Source organism: Mytilus edulis, chromosome 4, assembly GCF_963676685.1.
Source record: "Mytilus edulis chromosome 4, xbMytEdul2.2, whole genome shotgun sequence".
NCBI lineage: Eukaryota > Metazoa > Mollusca > Bivalvia > Mytilida > Mytilidae > Mytilus > Mytilus edulis.
Window position 1 is genome coordinate 9,940,582 of NC_092347.1, and position 21,324 is coordinate 9,961,905.

The window sequence follows — 21,324 nt, forward strand, 5'->3', positions numbered from 1 at the left end:
ATCTGCATAATGTTTTTACCCGAACGGACAAAATTCCATTTAAGTTAAAGTGGTTGTTGAATTTCATAAATCAGTGATGTATACAATGCATTGAACCATTTGAAAAAAATACATAAAACATTCAAGAAACTGAATGTTATCCTTTGATGTTTCTAATAAAACTATTTATACCATCATTAAGTATACACAAACTTTAAATAAGAAACATGTCAAAAGTTTAAAAAGCGTAAACATTTACATTTTATACATCAATTCAGTGTTGTTACGCTAAAATAGTTGATAAAAAACTAACGTCCGAAAAGATAATAATCGTTAAGATGTTAAATGATCAAAATACTTAACAATTTACACTTGACGAAGTGATGTGCATTATTGTACTAAATTATCTACACTTTTACAAAAAAAATATCAAAAGATTGTGTATGCTTCAATTGATAAACCTTGATAAACAATAAAGAACTTTAACTAGTTTTTAAAACTAGCATTAAAGTAGGCTTTAAAGCTTTATTTACGCAGACAGGTATACTACATCATCTTTTTATTATATATTTAACCCTACAAAATATTCGACGTATCATTGATACTCATTGATACTTTTTGGTCGGGTTGTTGTCTCCTTGACACATTCCCCATTTCTATTCTCCATTTTATTTATCTTATTGATATAAAATCAAAGTTGAACATTTGAAGAATTAATGGTGCCTTGTATTTTTTTTCTTTGTATAATAATTCGCATACATGAAATGTAAATAAAGGCAACAGTAGTATCCCTCTATTCAATAGTCATAAATCGATTATACGAAAACAAACCCGAGTCACAAACCAAAATTGAGGAAGACACATCAACTATACCTACATAAATATGGTTCCTATTTTTCAAATTGAAAACAAACAGGATTAAACATGGGTAAAGTATTTTTTTTTTTATCATGTTCTCTATTTCCGAACATTGATATTAAGAAATCAGAAAGTGTTTGTATTTATAAAAAGCTTGTCCACGATTACTAACAAAAATGAAAACCACACTTTTACAGAAACGTGTTTCAAACATAATTGTTTCTGAAACGCTTTTCTGAATCTACCTTTACCATGAACGCTCTAAGTCGAACATTAGAACGCCAATAAAGTGCAGGAAATGAATCAGTTGAAGAACTTTAAAACCAGGAAGAACATAAAATAATAGTAAAATCCAACTTCGATAACTTTGCCTAAGAAACTTTCTTAATAATATCTAAATTTGTAAGACTTGAGTATGATTTAAAAACCAGTGTTTGTTCCTAGCTTGTCACAACCGAGGTACTGACTACTTACTGGTCAAATAGCCAATCACTTCTTTACAAGTAAATAATATTCATTAAACTATCAGGAGCTATCATATATTTCAAACACGAGTTACTTGTAATGTTTTATTCTAATTAATATTTTCCATTTTATATAAACGTTTATTGATTTCTTTTGAGGACACTATCCTTTCACTGACTTTAAAGATTTCTATCTAGCTTAAAAGTAATTACTGTTTTATTTCTGTTTATGACCATCAACATCATAGAACATGTCTTAAATAAATACCGTGGCTTCCTTGATATAGTTTGAATGTAGTTTGTACATTATCAGGATTGTCTTGAGGTTAAACTATCTGCAACTTTTCTCCTATGTTAAATTAATATGAATTTTAAAAAAAATATATGGTGTAATGGTTATCTGCGGGGACTGTCTCACGTCGCAACATTTTAACACCCCTAATACCGTTATGACACAACTGAATAAAGGAAACTGCAAAATTCTACGTATAAACATTTTATTCTACTAAATTATACTTAAATTTCATGACATTAGGGATTGAATATATTTGAAATATAACGTTAGTTTGTTAAAGCTTTTTTTAAATGTTTGTTTAGATGAGGTTAAGATGATTATGACCATTTTGGCAAACATCAAACTTGACTATTTCAGCAATTTATCTTTTTATCTCTACCACACAACTACAAAAACAGTTAAATACTATCGTTTTTGTTCTCGTTATACGTTTTAAGACTGATATCAATATTGTTTTGTTATAATTTTAAAATTCTAAGCTAACATTCTAACATCTAATTTAAGGTTACTGACTGCAAATGTGACAATAGCCGAAAGATATTGAGAAGGTCATAATCGATTGTTCGTACATATAGGTCTGGTTATTCTATAACAATATTTTCAAACTTTTTCCTGACAAACGCGTCCATCCTTAATACTTAAAGGCTTTCAGCTATATCGTTGGCTTAATATTTGTCTTACTCATTACTATATACGTGCTAAGAATAAGGGTAATGTAAAATCACGAAAATACTGACCTTCGAGGAAAATTCAAAAAGGAAAGTCCCTGATCAAATATCAAACTCAAAAGTTCAAACAAATATGTGACAAATATGACAAAATATGTCAACAAACAAATATGACCAAAAAAAAAACAACAATGCCGAAATCTAACAATTGATATTTTTCATCTTTCTGCAGTTTTGTATCTATTAGAGTGACGGTTTAACATAGTAATTTACAAGTGGTAAAACAACTACATGTACATGTAAATTACATACGTGTTGGCACAATCATATAAATCTTCACCCATTACATAGATCCATGTTCATGTGGGGATTAATCAGTAAAATATAGAATGCATCACTTGTTTAAGTAATACATTGAGTTAAATCTATTGCACTGTACGTGTAAAGCCAAATAACAAACTTGTTTCACAATCATAAATGTAGTTGTAATTATGAGTAATAGGACTTTCATTGCATTGGCTTATTTCAAAAGTGGTATGATACTAGTAAAAACTTTTTAGTCCAAAAGGGTCATTTTGACCTCGACAGCTCTGATAAACTGGGCACTATAGATAAGTAATTTTCAACCTCAACAATAGATTACCGTAGCTGTATTTGGCAAAATGTTTAGGAAATTTTGGATCTCAATGCTCTACAACTTCGTTCTTTATTTGGTCTTTTTAGTTTTTTTTAATCGAGCGCCACTAATAAGTCTTTTTTAGAGCACCTTCCGGAGCACCTGATTTCACACCCGGTTTTTAGTGGAGTTCGTGTTGTTTCTTAATTGTTATTTATAACTGTTGATGTAAATGTCCTTTGGTTTTGTGAGTCTTTGTTTACTCCTTGGTTTTGATTGTTATTGTCTTAGAAGAAACACACGTCCGGCGTAAATACAAAATTTGAATCTTGGTATCTATGATGAGTTTATTTGCAGGCTTATCCACTGCGGTAAATTAAATGTTTATTAGACAATTCACATACAGTCATTTAAGATTGTTTTGTGTGTATGTTTAGACTGTTCAGTATTTGTTATTTACCGGTACAGATAAACATTATACTGAATTGTCAGTGCAGTACTGAATTTACCGCAGTCGATAAATATGAACATTTATTAAAAGACTGAAAATGAATAAATATTTATAGTTAAAAAAAAAAAAACATGAGGAAAGTGAAAAACTATTAGTGTCCATTGCAAATTACAAAAAACAAATACAATCACATTTGTGTTGCCAAAATATATTTTTTTATACATTGTATTGGATAGGGCAGTTTGTGTTTATTAAAGAAGAGAAATGTTTTTGTTCTAACATAAGTTATTACCACTACAAAAGTTAATTGTCGATGCCTATATAATGTTTATCTGTTTGCCGTCTCGCACATGACAAAAGATGGAAAAACTTTAATATTCAGAGCAGTGCAAAAAATGTTGTGTCCACGCATTGATTGACTTTTCTTGCATACTACACTATGTACTGATTTAAACATTTAATACATTTGTAATAATGAAAGTATCCTTTTTAGAATATATTTTTTTTACCAAATTTTGTATCTTCAACACTATTATGATATCTATACATGTGCACAAACATCTAAACAGAAGAGCAGTTTACAAACATCTAAATACAAGTGCAGTATACAAACATCCAAAAAGAACTGCAGTATACGTCATTTTCTTCAGTAATTAACGTGTATTTCTGCTTGCTGCCAATACCTTTAATATTGCACTTTAACTGATTGTATTGGTTTGGAAGCTTATTTAAGTAATCAGATGTGCAGTGGAAAGAAAAAGACAAAACAAATCGCACATTTGGCAAATGTTTGTCTAAAATGAAATATAGATGCGATTATGGAGCAACTGTACATATAAGTATTTTCCCCTTAATATCTCCATTGGTATCGAATTAACTTTACGGTTAAGTTATTCGATTATTAAGGACGTTTATGCGATGACGTGTTTACGATTACGTTACAGTCTTTAGCACTGTTGTTGATTTTGATATGAGCACTGTATGCTAGTTACTAAATACGTAGTACTTTGCGACAAAAGTTTCTACTTGGAAGTTGATAGCAATGAACATATCACAGCGATGCCAGCTAAATCTGGATCACATCCAGTATAAATTAGTAAACATCTTACATTGCATTAAAATGATGAATATGTTGTTTGATTCTACATTACTTCAAGTGATAAATTAAGTGCAAAGAGCTAAATTTTTGTCATAAAAATAACCATTCTCAGTTGTAAGAATCTGATTAATTTTTGTGAAAAACGAGTAGAATCTTGGTAGCAAATTAATCATTTTTAGATCTTGTATGATTTATCAAGTTTTTGTTTATTTCTTCAGATGTTTTTTTGTAAACCAGATCTGGCATCCACTGATTTTAGGAATAACACCACCAACAACGGAATGCGTTCAATAAAAAACTCATTTATCTCAATCAGCACTTTCCAAGACAATCTGTCCTGAACAAGTTTAGATACACGGATCTCACTGAGATACGAGACACACTTTTGTTTACTGTTTTATTTTGCCGAGTGTGATTCGGGATAGGCAAAGGTTGTAATCAATCTGTATGTTACATGTATCCTGACCAAGCTTTTTGTATATCTTACAAAAGTTTTTTGCATTTCTCTATATATATATATGTATTGTTTGACCTTGATGGTGGAATACGATTTCTACCAAACATTTGTTTTTTACTTTAAGAATGCCGATTAAATTAAAATTCATCCGATAGTGTCACAATGATTACAAATCTCTGAATCACTGTAAACAATTTTTATCTGAATTCATAGACTCTCCTCTGTAACTTTATCTATTGTTTTATTTGTCTGTATGTCAAATTTTCAAATTGTTTTTTACCATAACAAAATGTTCAAGTAAGATCTGTCATACACCAATCCTTATTTTTAATATAATCAAACTTATTGCTATTTTTACAGTTCTTTTGAAAAAAGTTTACATTTTGAAAATTAATAGTTATAACATAAATGTTAACAAAATGCAACGAAATAGCTTGGAAAGGTAACTAGTTAATTAGATAAGGCATAATTGTGATGAGAGACAATGTTTTTGTATAAAAATGTCTTCAACAACAAGGTATCGGACATAAGTAGAAAATCGATGAGAATATTTCATATTCATATTCTAAGGTTCCAACCATTACAAATTTATACTATTTTGGGTGAAAAAAATGCAATAACAATTAAGCATATTGGAATTGACATTGTTTGAACAAAATCTTAGTTGAACTTTAACATATAGTCGACTCTCGTCATCTTGAATACTTTTAAGTCGAATTTCTGGTTATTTCGAACAAAGTGTTTGAACCCTTAACAATTATAAGTATTTTTCTGCCATTTCTCAAATTTTCTCTTGATTCAAATTATATGGTCCCAAGCTATTCGACATAATGAATTAAAAAGAATATCAATGAATTTTGTTTGAAGTGTTATCTTCAAAGTCAACTTTTTGAAGGTGTACTGTTTGATGATCTTAGCATGATAATATTTATTTACAGACCATGTAATGTTGTACGAAATACAAAAACATAAAGACACAATTCAAACTTTTTTTTATTGTCAAACTCGCATCTGGTAAATAATTGAATACTGCATTATATATAGCTTTTCCTTAAGATAAAGAAAAATATATTTGATTGAAAACATAATAACATCTACTGAGTCTAGTCGTATTAATTATCTGATGTCTCGACGTTGGTGAATGCTATTAATGGTAATCCAACAAGAATAAAAACAATTAAACTTCCAAACCTTTAAAGACTACTTCATCCTTAATTCGAGCACATGTATTAAATGAAGTGGACACAGTTGCGTGGTAGTTTACTCTGCCTACTTCCCAGCGTATATTTTTCTTGTCTTTATGGATTGACTAATAAAGTCTAATGCACAATACAATTTGGGATGCGGAAGTTTGTTTGGAGGATCAATCAATTAATAGGAACCCGACTCAATTAGAATTTATTACACTGTCAGTTAAAGATACAGTGCCCTTTAAATCAGACAGAAAACAATATAGCGATGTATTTTACATTTCACACTGTTAGCAATAAAATTGTTAAGGCTATTCGTTTAATAAAATAATGAAAATTGTTATTAGTAATTGTCGATAGTGAAGAACAAGCTGTAATAAATCAGATATATTCATTGATATTATAAGGAATAGCTGGTATTCACTGGTATGGTCGCTATTTTATGAATAACGAAAAATAATAATTTGCTTGAAATAAAATAATATGCAAATGAAGCCCAGACTATGTTGAAAGCTTTTTTTGCCATGCAAATTTGTTTTAATCTTTAAACTTTGCATTGCTATCAAGACTTCGAAATGATTATCGTAGGTATTTTTGGTAAAATTAATTCAATATTTTTATTTCCTTCTTTTTGCCCATTAATTTTCTAACATACGAAGAAGGATTGTTTATACGTTCCAAAGGATTGTTCCATTACAACTGAAGCATCCCCAAATATGTATATTTTGTATCTTTACTTACTTATCCATAACACATTTCTATCGAATAAAGCTATAAAAAAAATCAAATAATTTTGATCTTTATTATTCACACATTCAACTCCTTATTTTAAGATGTGGATGACATCAGAATGGTCAGTTAAATGCAAATTTTCGCATCTTTACCTACAAAAAAATTAGATCGGCTTATGTTTAAAGGTATTTAAACAATGCTTATATTTCGTGATACATTGTTTAGCTCTTCTGATTGAGTACAAACTGTTTCATTTAATCTATTTTGAAGGCGATTGGAAAACAAGTTATTACAAATTATATTTATCCCTTCCATAGTACAAACTGTGTTGATGAAACCAGACTAAATCAGAATAAATCAAAAGTTATCAAAGTTATTTCCTTCATAACAAAAGTGGCATTAAGATTCCTACAATAAAATGAAACGTTGTGTTAAATTTTGATTGAACAGAAAAAAACCCATTGTTTTACCTATTTGTGACAAACTTCACTATTTTAACGTATTTGTTGTGCACTCTTAAGTCTAGACATCTAAGTGTTTGTACAGTCAACTCAAATGGAAACTAGCTATTTATGAAAGAACACGATATGTGTAATATTTGTTAGCAGTTTACCAAATGACTATTTTTACTGTTGTATTGTGGTAGTATGAGGGGTCAAATTTCGTAAACTAAACAGGCAATCAATGTTTGCATCAACAATAAACACATATCAGTGTATGCACCTGTGAATAATTTCCGTGCATTCGATAAAAAAAAACAAAAGACAAAAAAGTAAACTTACAAAGTCGAAATCTTACATAATTCTTAAACTTGTATTCGAAATAAAAATTATACCGGTTATCTTGATACAATTGTGTGAAAAAATCTTATATAGCGGGACATAGAGTATCAAGATAATTTTTGAAAATGTGCACGCACCTTTGAATAGAAGAGGGAGAAAAGTATCAATTGCATATTATTAAATATTTCAATTCAACTAATTCATATTTTTTACATAGTAAAATTCCCCAACACCTACATTTGAAGAACTTTATTCAATTGTTTGATAAAATATAATGATGATTTGATTTTCTGTGTAGGAGATGATCACGTTTTCATTTTTCAAGAACCATTACTGTTTTTAATTTTTACTTCACATTAATGGAATGTAAAATCACAAAAAAATACTGAACCTCGAGGCAAATTCAAAACGGGAAGTCCCTAATCAAACGGCAAAATCAAAAGCTCTAACACATCAAACAAATGCATAACAACTGTCATATTTTACTAGTCTAGACTTTGTACAGGCATTTTCCTTTGTAGAAATGGCTGATTAAAACTGGTTTGACAGCGAGCTAAACCTCTCACTTGTATGTCAGTCATATCAAATTCAATTATATTGACAACGATGTGGGAACAAAACTTTATCAACAGATGTTGATTGTAATAAAAAATCACAATAAAAGCCACTAGAGACGGTAATCCTTGACGAGCACCTCGGTTTCAAATGGGTACGTGTTACTAGTATCTGTATTTTTTATGTAGAGACAGATGATTGTTCTACATTGTATCTTCTTTCTAATTTATGGTCATGTAACTGTGTTTCGTTCTTCAAATTGATGGGTATGAATACCTCTTTCGTTATTTCATTATGTATTGACATTTTCATACTATACATTATTGAAAACTATTCCCGTCTTTATGTACTGTCAAAGAGTAGTTTTGTGAAAGTTAATTGGGTATTTTTGTAAAATCGTAAACGATGATGTTTTTTATTGATAGGAATTGATCTAGTATTGTGTTAATGAAATGTCTACAAATTAGTGGTTATTTTGCTAGCTATATCCACTGTGTGTATTATAATAACCGGAAATACTATTGGTATTTAATCCATTAAACTATTGCACTGTAATACAGAAAACCCACTGCCCTTCATAAATTATACCACTTTGAAAATTCATTTCGATAATTGACTTTCTTTTCTCCACTACGTTAACTATGTCTTCAAAGTAAAAGTAACTACAATGTCATTTATTCGACTTTAAAGTCATTATAACTAGGGCAATTTTAATTGAAATTCTCCGATGTATCGATGTAACCTATTTCCCCGTAAAACGTATCGTTTCTTTGTTATACTATGCATCAATGAATATTTATTACTGACAGCGAGTCCATATATTCTCATTTATGCAAAAAAACGTAGGCGTTGAAGGCGCACATACTTATCCGTTTGTATATGTTTCACGTGATCCATATTTTTGTGACATTTCAGAACTTATTATACGCAGGCCGTAATGTTTTGGGGATATTTTGCTTGTATGAACGTTTGTAATATATTCTTTCTATGTGTCTTCTGTTCATATAATTTATACGTATTTTTACGTCCCTAACTTGCCAATCTTTATGGTTAGGCGTTTTCAATGTCAGTGGACTGACGACACAGAAGTCAATTTTGACCTGCCTTTGTAGCATTCATTAAAAATAATGACAGTTGACTAATTATGATTTAGAAATTATTTAGAATCTAAAGTTCAAAATCCCTTAGAGAAAAATGACATCTGAAGAACATTGATATTTTTCATGGTTTCTTTTCGTTATATATATTATTTCATTTGTACGTTTTCATTATATCCCTGGCATTTATTTGTTTATATAAAAAATAAGATGTGGTATGATTGTCTCTTTGTTTAATCGCTGCTTATGATTCTAAACCAAGAAAAACGCTTCGGACACACGTATATATGAAGTGCTTATAAATATAAGGGACTGCACGTATTTAAAACAATTTTTTATCTATATGTATACAAATGAAAACCAGTTAGACCCTAAACAAAAGCCAAGGGTTTAGACACCTTACTTTACTGGCCATATAAATAACATTTCACTAAACCATTGCATTGTTAAGTCCAATTTTGTTATTCTATTTGTGCTACTGCAACATCATAAAAAGGGAGATTTTACTCTTTGAATAGAATCCAAAGGAAAGAAGGCGGAGGTTAGCCATGGTACAACATACTCATTTCCATGCAATTCCATGCCTGAAGCTCCACCCTCATTTTTTAAAAGAAGATCGCCTCTGAAATATTTAGAAAACTAAAAAAAAAGTAAAAGGTTATGAACATTTACTTGTTTTCATTTTATGACAAAAAGCAATAAATCTATTTTACCACATCTCAAGAAACCTTTTTTTTTTTTTTTTTAAAGTTAATTAGGAATTTTAGGTTCCCTTCAGTTTGACAACAATACTAAAAGTTTCTTCTTTTAGATCTAAATAAAATAAAGAAAAATTTCAGAAAAAAATGCAGTTGTTTATATTAACGAGTCCACTTTTATTTGTATTATTTTTGAACCAATAAACGATCATACACCTGGCGCAACACTGACTTGAGTGAGCTTTGATCTCATTGGATAAAAGAGGTAACGTGATCAATTTATACTATTATTTCAAGCTGTCATTAACATATTCAAACAAACTCATGAAATGTATATGGTGCATAACAGAAAGGTTACTTTTACCGTGTTGGAATGGCATGCAAATCAAAATGAATGATACAAAAATGCATTATCCTATCAAATGACTTTAAAAGCTTGTAATATTTCTAAACGATTGACAAGATGAGATCAGTGCACTTATTGAGTGAAACGATCTTATCGGGGGATTATGTTTTCTATCATCTTAATGAAATATGTAGATATGAATACCATGTGCAATATTTATTTGATTACGAAAGATCGTAAGGCTTAACTTCCAGAAACTGACATTGTTCATAAGCGATGCCAGTACCAAAGAATTAATAATTTGAGTTTCATGGAATTAAAATAAACATAATGGAATATTTAACATTTTAACAAACAAGATTTGCTCAGTACCTTCCAAAGAATATGTATTTTTAGAAAGTAACTTAAGAGTTGAAAGCCTACAGAATAGTATGAACTAAATACGGAAATAAAGGCAACAGTAGTATACCAACGTTCATAAGTCAGTGAAAACTAATCTGGGTTATGAACTATAACCAAGAAAAACACGTCAACTATAAGAGAAAAAACATCGGAACTACAGAAACACTGAACTGCAACAAAAGCAAACGCCAACATACATAGAAACGGAATATCTAATTATAACTGTCACATTCCTGACTTTTTCACACAGAACATTCTAAGAAAGAATGGTGGATTGAACAATGGCTAGCCAAACCTCCTGCTCATATGGCAATGTTACCAAATATCGCTCAAAATGACAACACTACTTTTAGGAATACAATTAAACATAGAACACGCAGCATGGTTACAAGCATAAATGAATAATATAATAGTACATTACAACATGTAAACCGCAGAATAACAACGGACATCAACAATGAATTCATTACAGCACAGGACACCACAAACTGCGAGTCACATGATTGGATTAACGTCACCAAAAGGAACGTAATTTTTTACGTATCTATTATCAAAAGTAATCCTGAAATTAATATTATTTGGACTACCATAATATCTATCCACAACAAAATGGAATTTTATGCGACTAAACTGACAAATAAGACATATACTAGTAATAAATGTACCGAAATACAGAATGCAAAACTCAAACGTACGACAACACATAAGGGTGCAAGATAAGTCGGCCCGGAGACAACTCGGACCGTCTTCAATAAAGACAACTCGGAACGTCAAAGAAGACAATTCGGACCGTCAATAAGAAAAAAAAACGTGGACCGCCAATGAGAAAACTTGGACCACATATAACACAATATCAACTATCAGGCCATACAGACAAAAGAAATATAACATAAGTATTCATTTGAATACCGACTGTTTGTTGAAATATCAATCCTCCAAAACGTAACAAATTATATTGTCGATTAAACATATATAAATAATATATTGTCGTCTACGTAAACCCTACCAGTACGTTAACTTCGGGCAAACATAAAGTAAAAACATCGAACTCCGAGGAAATTCAAAACGGAAAGTCCCTATTAAAATGGTACAATTCAAAGCGCAAACACATCAAACGAATGTATAACAACGGAAGTATACCCGACTTGGTACAGGCATTTGCGTGTGTAGTTAATGTTTGATTAAACTTGGTTTTATAGCTAGCTAAACCTCTAACTTGTATAACAAAAGCATAAAACAAACTCATTTATATTGACAACGATGTGAGAACAAAACAAACATACATAATAAATGAAATGTCACAAATAAGTGTCCCTATTGTGTTATAATCTTTATCACTATAAACACAAACAAATAAAAACAAAAAAGCATATTGACATAGCGCTAGCTCATAAGCAAAAACGAAAGACAAGTATTAATTACTTAATTGTGTATATGTTACAGTAAATAGGTGAAATTAGGAATTACACGTAATTACTAAACATTTCAGTAAATACCTGTAATCACTAGTCAATTTAGTAATTACATGTATTTACTAGTTGTTTCAGTGATTACAGGTATTTACTGATTTTTTTTGTCATTTTTACAGCTATTTACTAACTTGATATTTTTGTTTAAAAATCAAAGACATAATTCAAGATATCAAATAAGAAAGTAAGGGGTAGGGATTTTTCGGGCTTACTTAAGGATCAAGGATTATAAGGCACATTAAAAGTGCATACACTTCAGTGTTTGTGAATTGAAACTAGAAAATGGTTGTTTTATAAGTTTTGAAACTCCCTAAAAATCATTTTGAGCATGCAAGACAATGATATAAATCCAAAATTGAGAAAAACATTTTTGAGAAATTTATAGGCAACTTAGCCAGCTATTTTTTAAGATAAACATTAGATTATGGCAAACTTGGTTAAATGATCTTGATAATTCTTAAAATCTCATAATTTTGTTATATTAAAATCTCCATCAGGCATACTCTGCATATCAACTTGGCCAATAACATGAGTTAAATTCCTTTTAAAAAATAGGTTTAACTACGACTTCTGTTGTCAGACATTTGCGATGAAGCTGACGTGATGGCGTTAAATAAAGGCAACAGTAGTATACCGCTGTTCAAAACTCATAAATCCATGGACAAAAAACAAAATCGGGGTAACAAACCAAAACCGAGCGAAACGCATTAAATATAAGAGGAGAACAACGACACAACATCGAAACGCAACACACACAGAAACAGACCAATCATCAGACAAAACACCACGAGAATAACAAATGTAACATGAAAACCAAATACATGAATTTGGGATAGACAAGTACCGTGCCACGTCTTATCTCAATATCTCAAAAATAAGAGAAAACGCAAACGACTCAACGTTAAAATGCAACACAAAGAGAAACGAACAATATATAACAATGACCATCTTCCTGACTTGGTACAGGACACTTTTAAAGGGGAATAAAAGTGGTGGGTTGAACCTGGTTTTAAGGCATGCCAAACCTCGCACTTTAATGGCAAAGTTAAATATAACATTGAAATGACAACATAATATTACAGGACTACAATACAAATAAATAGGAGAACATATTAGACACAGAAAAACATGATTAATAGATAACAAAAAGCATCAGGTTTAAAATTCAATACGCCAAAAACGCGCCTTGCCCACACAAGACTCACCAGTGACGCCCAGATATAAAAGATCGAAAGTGAAAAAAGTACAAAGTTGTACAGCACTGAAGATCAAAAGTTGAAAAGGTTTCGCAAAATACGGCATTGTTTTTATGCCCGGGATAAGAACATTCTTATTATATAGAACAATTCATGCTATTGCAAACAGTAAATTTTATCAAATGAATATGAAAGAGATATACACAAAGAAACTAAAGTATTAACTAATTACAGAAAACTAAACCTGAATACATAACGCCTAGATATGAAAGATCGAACGTGAAAAAGGTACAAAGTTGTACAGCACTGAAGATTAAAAGTTGAAAAGGTTTTGACAAATACGGCATTGTTTTTATACACGGGATAAGAACATCCTTATTATATAGAATACTTAATGCTATTGCAAACAGTAAATGTTAACAAATGAATATGAAAGAGATATACATAATGAAACTGAAATATTAACTAATTACAGAAAACTAAACCCAAGTTTATCACAAAATAGACACACATCCGAATCAGTCCAAGCGTCAACGTAATTAAAAAAAATTGTGACGTCACATACGATGGCGAAAAGGCAGAAACGTTATGCCACATTTGAATTTATGAAATTTAGAAACAGCATGACGTCACATAACGTCACGTTAAAAGTCACATTTTCATATTTCCGTGTTTTTAGGAGTTCTTCAAGACCTCCAACAAAATTTTATCATCGTTTCTTCCTGTATAAGAATGATCTTTTTGTGGATTGAAAAAGTCAACTAAATGGTCCATCCCTTTTGTTTTACTTTCAATGTTGACATTTTTTTCCTTTTCGTCGAGCCTGCGTTTTTTGTCACAAAAGCGAGACATAGCGAACCAACCTAATATTTCCGTCGCAAGCGGCGTCCACAAATATTCGCTCTGTGGTTATATTTTTTAAATTGATAAGTTTTTCAAATTATCCTGGATTTCTACCAAACTTGAACAGAAGCTTCAGTTGTTTATGATCAAAAGAAAAATTTCAAGAAGTAAATTTTGCAAAAATAAAATCAAGTTTTTCCGTATTTTACTTATAAAGGGACTTAGTTTTTATGCCAGTTAACATAACATTCACACTGTGGTTAATTTTTTTTAAAAATTTTGATAACTTTCTCAAAATATCCTGGATTTCTTCCAAAATTGGACAGACGCTTGTTTATGCATGATCATAAGATAATATCTAGAAATAAACTGAAGTTTGTAAAAAAAAAACTATACTTTTTCGTATATTTCTTATTAAAACGGACTATTTTTTTCCAGTTAACATAACATACACTCTGCAGTTAAAGTTTAGATTTCATAAACCATCCTGAATTTTTAACAAATTTTGATAGAAGATTCTACAGAACTAGTCAAAAGATAGTATCTAGAGGAAAATTATAAATAATTTTCTTCCTATTTTTGTTGGGCCTGCGACTCACAGCAAAAGTAGGCGAGCCACTGGGTTCTTAAAAACCCCTAAAAATTTTGATAGCTGAATACTCACTGATTTTCTAATTAGTATTACCAAGGATTTGTATAGTAAGACTATACAAATCCTTGGTATTACCATAACTTTTGATCAGTTGACCATATTACAACATTGTTTTAACAGTTAGTAAATAGGTGTAAAAATTCATTTTAAAATCAGTAATTACTGGTAATTACTGGGCAGTTTTAGGAATTACTTGTATTTACTAAGTGCATCAGGAATTACATGTAATTCCTAAATTTTAGTAATTACATGTAATTCCTAATTTCACCTATTTACTGTAACATATATATAATGTATTTGGCATTTATGTGTTTTTCTAAAAACAACATCGGGTTTAAAGTTAATCAAGAAATAAACTTCGAATTCATTTTAGTATGTTTTGCTCAAAGGTCGTTAACACGTTCGATGTCAAGATTAAATTCAGCTTATATGACTATAAACAATTACTATCCACTCATTGGTTTATTTAGAATTGCCTGTCAGCATAAGTTTACAGTATTAAACCAACAGGGAATTATATTTAATTCCTTTGAAATTCGGAGGACAGATACAATCTAGTAATTACAGAACATTATCTTCAACTCAGATATTATGTCACAAACATCAACTTTAATCTTATAATGAACATAATAACTGAATGACTCTGTGTAACAGGATGCACTGCTTCATTGATGTTTTTCTATAACGGGTTTTGCATTAGTTGTGTTTGTTATTCACTTCTATTGTTTAGCCTTGTAATCACTTGTGTTGAATGCATTTTGACACTGAAATGTATACGGATGGACGCTGATCTTCACAAACAAAAGAAGACCTGTTCACTCTAAAGTGTTTGAATTTTAATACATTTTTAAATGTTGTCTGACATTTTTTTTTATCGTCTATGACAATATTAAATTGACAAATTAAACATCACATATAATTCTCGTCTATCCATTAAGTTTCATTGAAAATTATGAATATGATGAGTAGCGACCAATATGCAAAAATGTATCTAGCCTCCAGAAAACCAGAGTGGGCAGTTGCAAATAATAATGTAACATTGCAAAATCCATTGGTAGTGCATAGTACGTGTCAATTAAAATAATCAAAACTAAATTGAAATTATGAAACGGTCGAAATATAAGCCACTTTCTTGTGACCTTAAAATGTATGACCACAGACCTCTAACAGAAACAGGCATGGCCGTTTCTTTTGTATTTCTAATATGCAGTGACTTACGACTTTATGATGAGACTTAACTTCATACGCAAGAAATTATTAAACGTGTTGTTTTCAATTTTTTACATAACCGGGTCGATACCTCTGCTGGTGGACTATCATTCCCCGAGGGTATCATTGGCTTTAGATGAATTTGACTATTTATTTTAGGTATTTTTAACATATAGCTCATCAACGGTTTCGGTACTTATACATCTTCGGATTTCAAATGTTTGGCTTAGACCGTTCCTGATGAAGGTAAATCCAGAACGCAAAACGCAAGAAATTATTAAACAATACGATTTGAAAATAACTCATCGATACCAGGAATAACATTTTGTACTCCCAGTCAGAGGAAAGTGCTGATAGAGAAATCCGTTTCTTATATGAAGTAGCGATATTTTATTTTGTAAATGAGAAACACTGTTGCGAAATCTAAGACGAGTGTTGCCATTTGTAGGAATAAAAGAAAATTTATCGGAAAGTTCGTTTTTATTCTTTTTAAAACATAGACGTAGTTAAGACGACAAACGTAACGATTCAATATTCAATGTATTTTGGACATTATTTCCCAAGTATGTAGTATTTAAACGAGTAAATATGCATTTGCATTGAATAAAACCCCTTTGCAGGATCTATAATTTTGCGGTGTCTAGATTATTTAATAATCTGTGAAAGAGTCCTTGGAATGCATATGACTATTTAACTTATTCGATAATGCTATTTCGTCTTATACGAGTGTCACTTTTTTCTAATACAATAGTGAAAAGCTTAAATTGTGAAAAGCAATTTAAATGCAAAATGTTTCTATATATATGTATATATATATTAAAATATGATAGTATGCCACAGTACATGCAAACAAAGTAGAAAAAGCAACAAATATTCATGACTGATTCGATTCCACGGTACAGACCAAATATCACTGAAATTTCATATAGATGATGTTCATACTTAATACGCCAATTATTTGTTCATAAAGAAGTTCAATATTCCTTGCCCGTTGATCAATTTTGGGTTTTAAATTAAATATGCCATTCTAGAATGATAAAGTGTTGACACAGATATACGTTTGTATCATCTGTAATGTCAATATGTTATTTAAATAGTTGTATTCAATTTTTTGACATTACAATGAAAATACTTTTTTATGCATTTATTATGCAAAATATTCATGACTGAAGCATGTGAAGTTAAAGAGGCAAATAATATCTGTGACAGTGAAATATGATAAAGCTATGCCATTTAAAACTGCATATAAAATCTTATAGACCTATTGTTATTGTTTCACCTTATCTGACCTAATCAAAAACTTAAACTTTAAGTAAATCAACACTTTTACAGTCAATAAAGCATTTTTCAGACCTTTAGGTCGTATATCTCTAAACGAATATGCCACATAATACCAATGGAAACCAATTGATTGACTCATGGCTAGTTGTCCCCTTTTGACCTTATCACAAATTGAAAAACAAATTGACGCCACTGACGCCATCAATTATTTCGTACATGCTAGACAAAAATAGCTATACTAAATTTTTGTCCATATCTTATATTTTGAATTTCTCTATTCGGTGTATTCTATTGCAATTTTATCAAATTATGCATGAAGATTAACAAGGCTTTATACTGCAATCTATAGACTGAAATGAAGAACGTAAACGTAAGCACATAATTTTGAAGTTGTGAACTAAGAGTCATTTTTTTTCTAATACTTTTAGTTCGTTTCATTTTCCAGCGATCATCTATTTGAAAAGCCTTATGTATTTAAAGTTATGACATTATCTGAACACATTTCTAAGTAAACACATTAAATGTACGCATATTTTTAATATAAACACTTTGAAACGTGTTTAAGAATTGAATTTGTTTTAAATTATCAATCTGTTACCTTTAATAACTATTAGCTTGTCGTAATGTTCTATTGTATTGTTTACTTGTGTGTGTTTTCTGTTCTGTATGTTCTTCCATTTATTTGTATTGTAGTCTTGTCATGTAATGTTGTCATTTTGGTGCTATATTTAACATTGCCATTAAAACGGTAGGTTTGGCTAGCCATAAAAATCAGGTTCAACCCACTTTTTTCTTTTAAAATGTCCTGTACTAAGTTAGAAAATGGCTTTTGTTATCTTTTAGTTTGTTTCTGTGTGTGCATTTTAGTGTTTCTGTTGTGTCGTTGCTCTCCTCTTATATTTTATGTGTTTCCCTCAGTTTTAGTTTGTTACCCGGGTTTGTTTTTTCTCAATCGATGTATAAATTTCGAACAGCGGTATACTACTGTTGCCTTTATTTAGGACCTAACAATTTATAAATTAGACATGATCCTAAGCACAATTCTTAACACTTTCTTCAATCTAAACATATTACGAAATAACATTGAAAATTTCCTATTACATTGTGTAATATTGTATATTTTTTTTAGATGAAAATGATATTTGGGGTTTCCCCTTACTAAACATGCACACTGCCATATCTTCAGATAAAGAGTACTCAAACAATGTACAAAATTGTATGTAGGATAATGTTAAGGATTTTAAAAACACCATTATACAGTTAACATGTATGTAATAAAACATCAGGTATTCATTTTTTACGTGTTCATACATTAATGTAAACCTTGTAGATGCTATATCTCGATGACAACAATGTGAATGAATTTCTGGTCGGTCTATACAATACGACTTATTTCATTCTTCACATATAAAAAAGTATGACAACTGTACCGAAATCAAAGACAAACTCAAAAATGGTAAGTCCACAAAAACTATAAAAGTAAATGGAGCAAAAAATAGATGCCATATTACTTTTATCTTATACACATTTGGTTGAATAACAATTTCGGAAGATGTCTGAAAAAAATGTTTTGACAGTAAGCAGTGGGTTAAAATTGATTACTCAAATTACACGAAACGTATGTTTACAATAAAAAAAATATAGCAACTACATTTAATTTAAAATAATTATGGAATCTATATATTAGAATAAATAACATATGATTATTAATTTACAAAAGAAGATGGTAGCAGTACATTGTTAACTAGAACATAAACGTTTGCTCTTACTTTGATAATGAACAATTTGTTCAAGACTTAATTTATGTTACAACTGTATATTCAAATGATGGGTTAACAGTTTATATGTCCATTAAAAAACCTCTTATGTTCGTCGTTTAACTAGTAATTGTCACCTTTTCCCCCTATAAAACAAACTACATGCAAAAGCTGATTATAATAAATTTAACTCTCTATTGATTAATGTTAATACGTAAAACTGGAATTAATTTCGGACTGAACGTATTAATAAAAAGTTATTCCAAACAAATGTCTTTTCTTCGTGGATTGTCTGAGCATGGAAGTATGGAAGTAATATCGATATTACTTCCATGGTCTGAGTTTTAACAATTTTAAATTAGAAATTACGACGACTCCACATAAGAAAAATGTTTCTCGATTCGGACTTTCAATATTAGATTGACTCACAACCAACTTTTCGTCCGAAAATGACTTATTTGTGACGCTCAATTAAAAAAGTTAAAAAAAGCAAAATGAAGTTCACAATTGAAGTATTTGTTGGCCAAAAATTCCTAGAGGTTTTGCCAAACACAGCTGAGGCAATCTATTCCTCGGTTAAATAGTTAATACAATTATATGGTCTTAAACAGTTTGAAGACCTGTTAGTGACCTTCTGTTGTTGTTTTTTCTATGGTCGGGTTGTTGTCTCTTTGACACATTTCCCATTTCCATTCTCAATTTTATTCAGATAAAATGACCATATCAATCATAATTCATACCAAGGCCAAATAAAGAACGAAGCTGAAAAGCTATGAGAAACAAAAAGTTATGATAGGCTTTTGTACAAAGAGAGTTAATTTATAAGTATGGCCATATCAGTGATGATTCGTGTCAACACAGATGTGCAAACTGTTGAATTAGTGATACACTCGGTGTCAAACCTCCGCCAGCAGTGACATCGACCCAGTGTTGTTAATAAACCTGACAACAATTATATTAGTATACACCAGACGCGCGTTTTGCATTTAAAATTCACCAGGGACTCTCGAATTTAAAAAAAATTAAACAGGCCTGATATATTACGAAGTTGAAATGCATCGATGACCCAAATTTCCGAAAGGTTGTCAACATACTGCTTAAGTTATCTATTCCTGGTGTAGAAAATAAGTTTGGTTAATGTTCATCTATAATAATGACCATATCAATGAAAATACATGTCGACACAGTGCTGACTTCTCAAATGGTGATACTATCAATGAGCAAACCTCTACAGATATAATCTATAATATCATCACCAATACAATGATTGAAATTTTGTTATCCAGATTCGCATTACGTCAAAAGACCTTGAGTAGTGTTAATACTTGTTAAAACGTTGTTCAATATATCTATAGCTATATTGTATAGATAAGTTGAACTTCTTCAAAGTGTTTTTAAGAACATATTTTACAAATTTGAATTGATTGAATGTGAAACCAAATGACTGTTTTGTATTATTAAGATTATTTATACATGTGACCAAGCAATTGTTTCTTGTGTACAATTTGGAAATTAGTATGGCGTTCATTATCACTGGACTAGTATATATTTGTTTAGGGGCCAGCTGAAGGACGCCTCCGGGTGCGGGAATTTCTCGCTACATTGAAGACCTGTTGATGACCCTCTGCTGTTGTTTTTTATTTGGTCGGGTTGTTGTCTCTTTGACACATTCCCCATTTCCATTCTCAATTTTATAATTTACCTTCTTTTTAAAGTATAATGTCATTCTTCTTCATTTTTGAAAGACAATTTATGATAACCATTTTTTTTAAAATCAACTGTTATTGATAATTTGAGTGTCTAAGTGCCTTACTTATTTGATAAGAAATATGACCACAACCGAACGAAATGTTGGTTGTTGGAAAAATCACAAAAACTGAAAGAAAAACTTCTGCAATACTGTAATAAGAATAATAGTACACTTACTTATTTAGAATATCAAAAGACACTTTAAAATTCATTTTACAAAATATAAAAATGAAAGGTAATTGGCTATTCGACAAATTAAATCAATTCTGTTAAATTTTTTTAATTTATTTAATTTTGGCGTATACACTTTTATCCTGGTATCTTTGACTTTTTTGTATGGACCCAATGTTTATGATGTATGGACCCAATGTTTATGATGTATGGACCCAAGGTTTATGATGTATGGACCCAATGTTTATGATGTATGGACCCAATGTTTATGATGTATGGACCCAATGTTTATGATGTATGGACCCAAT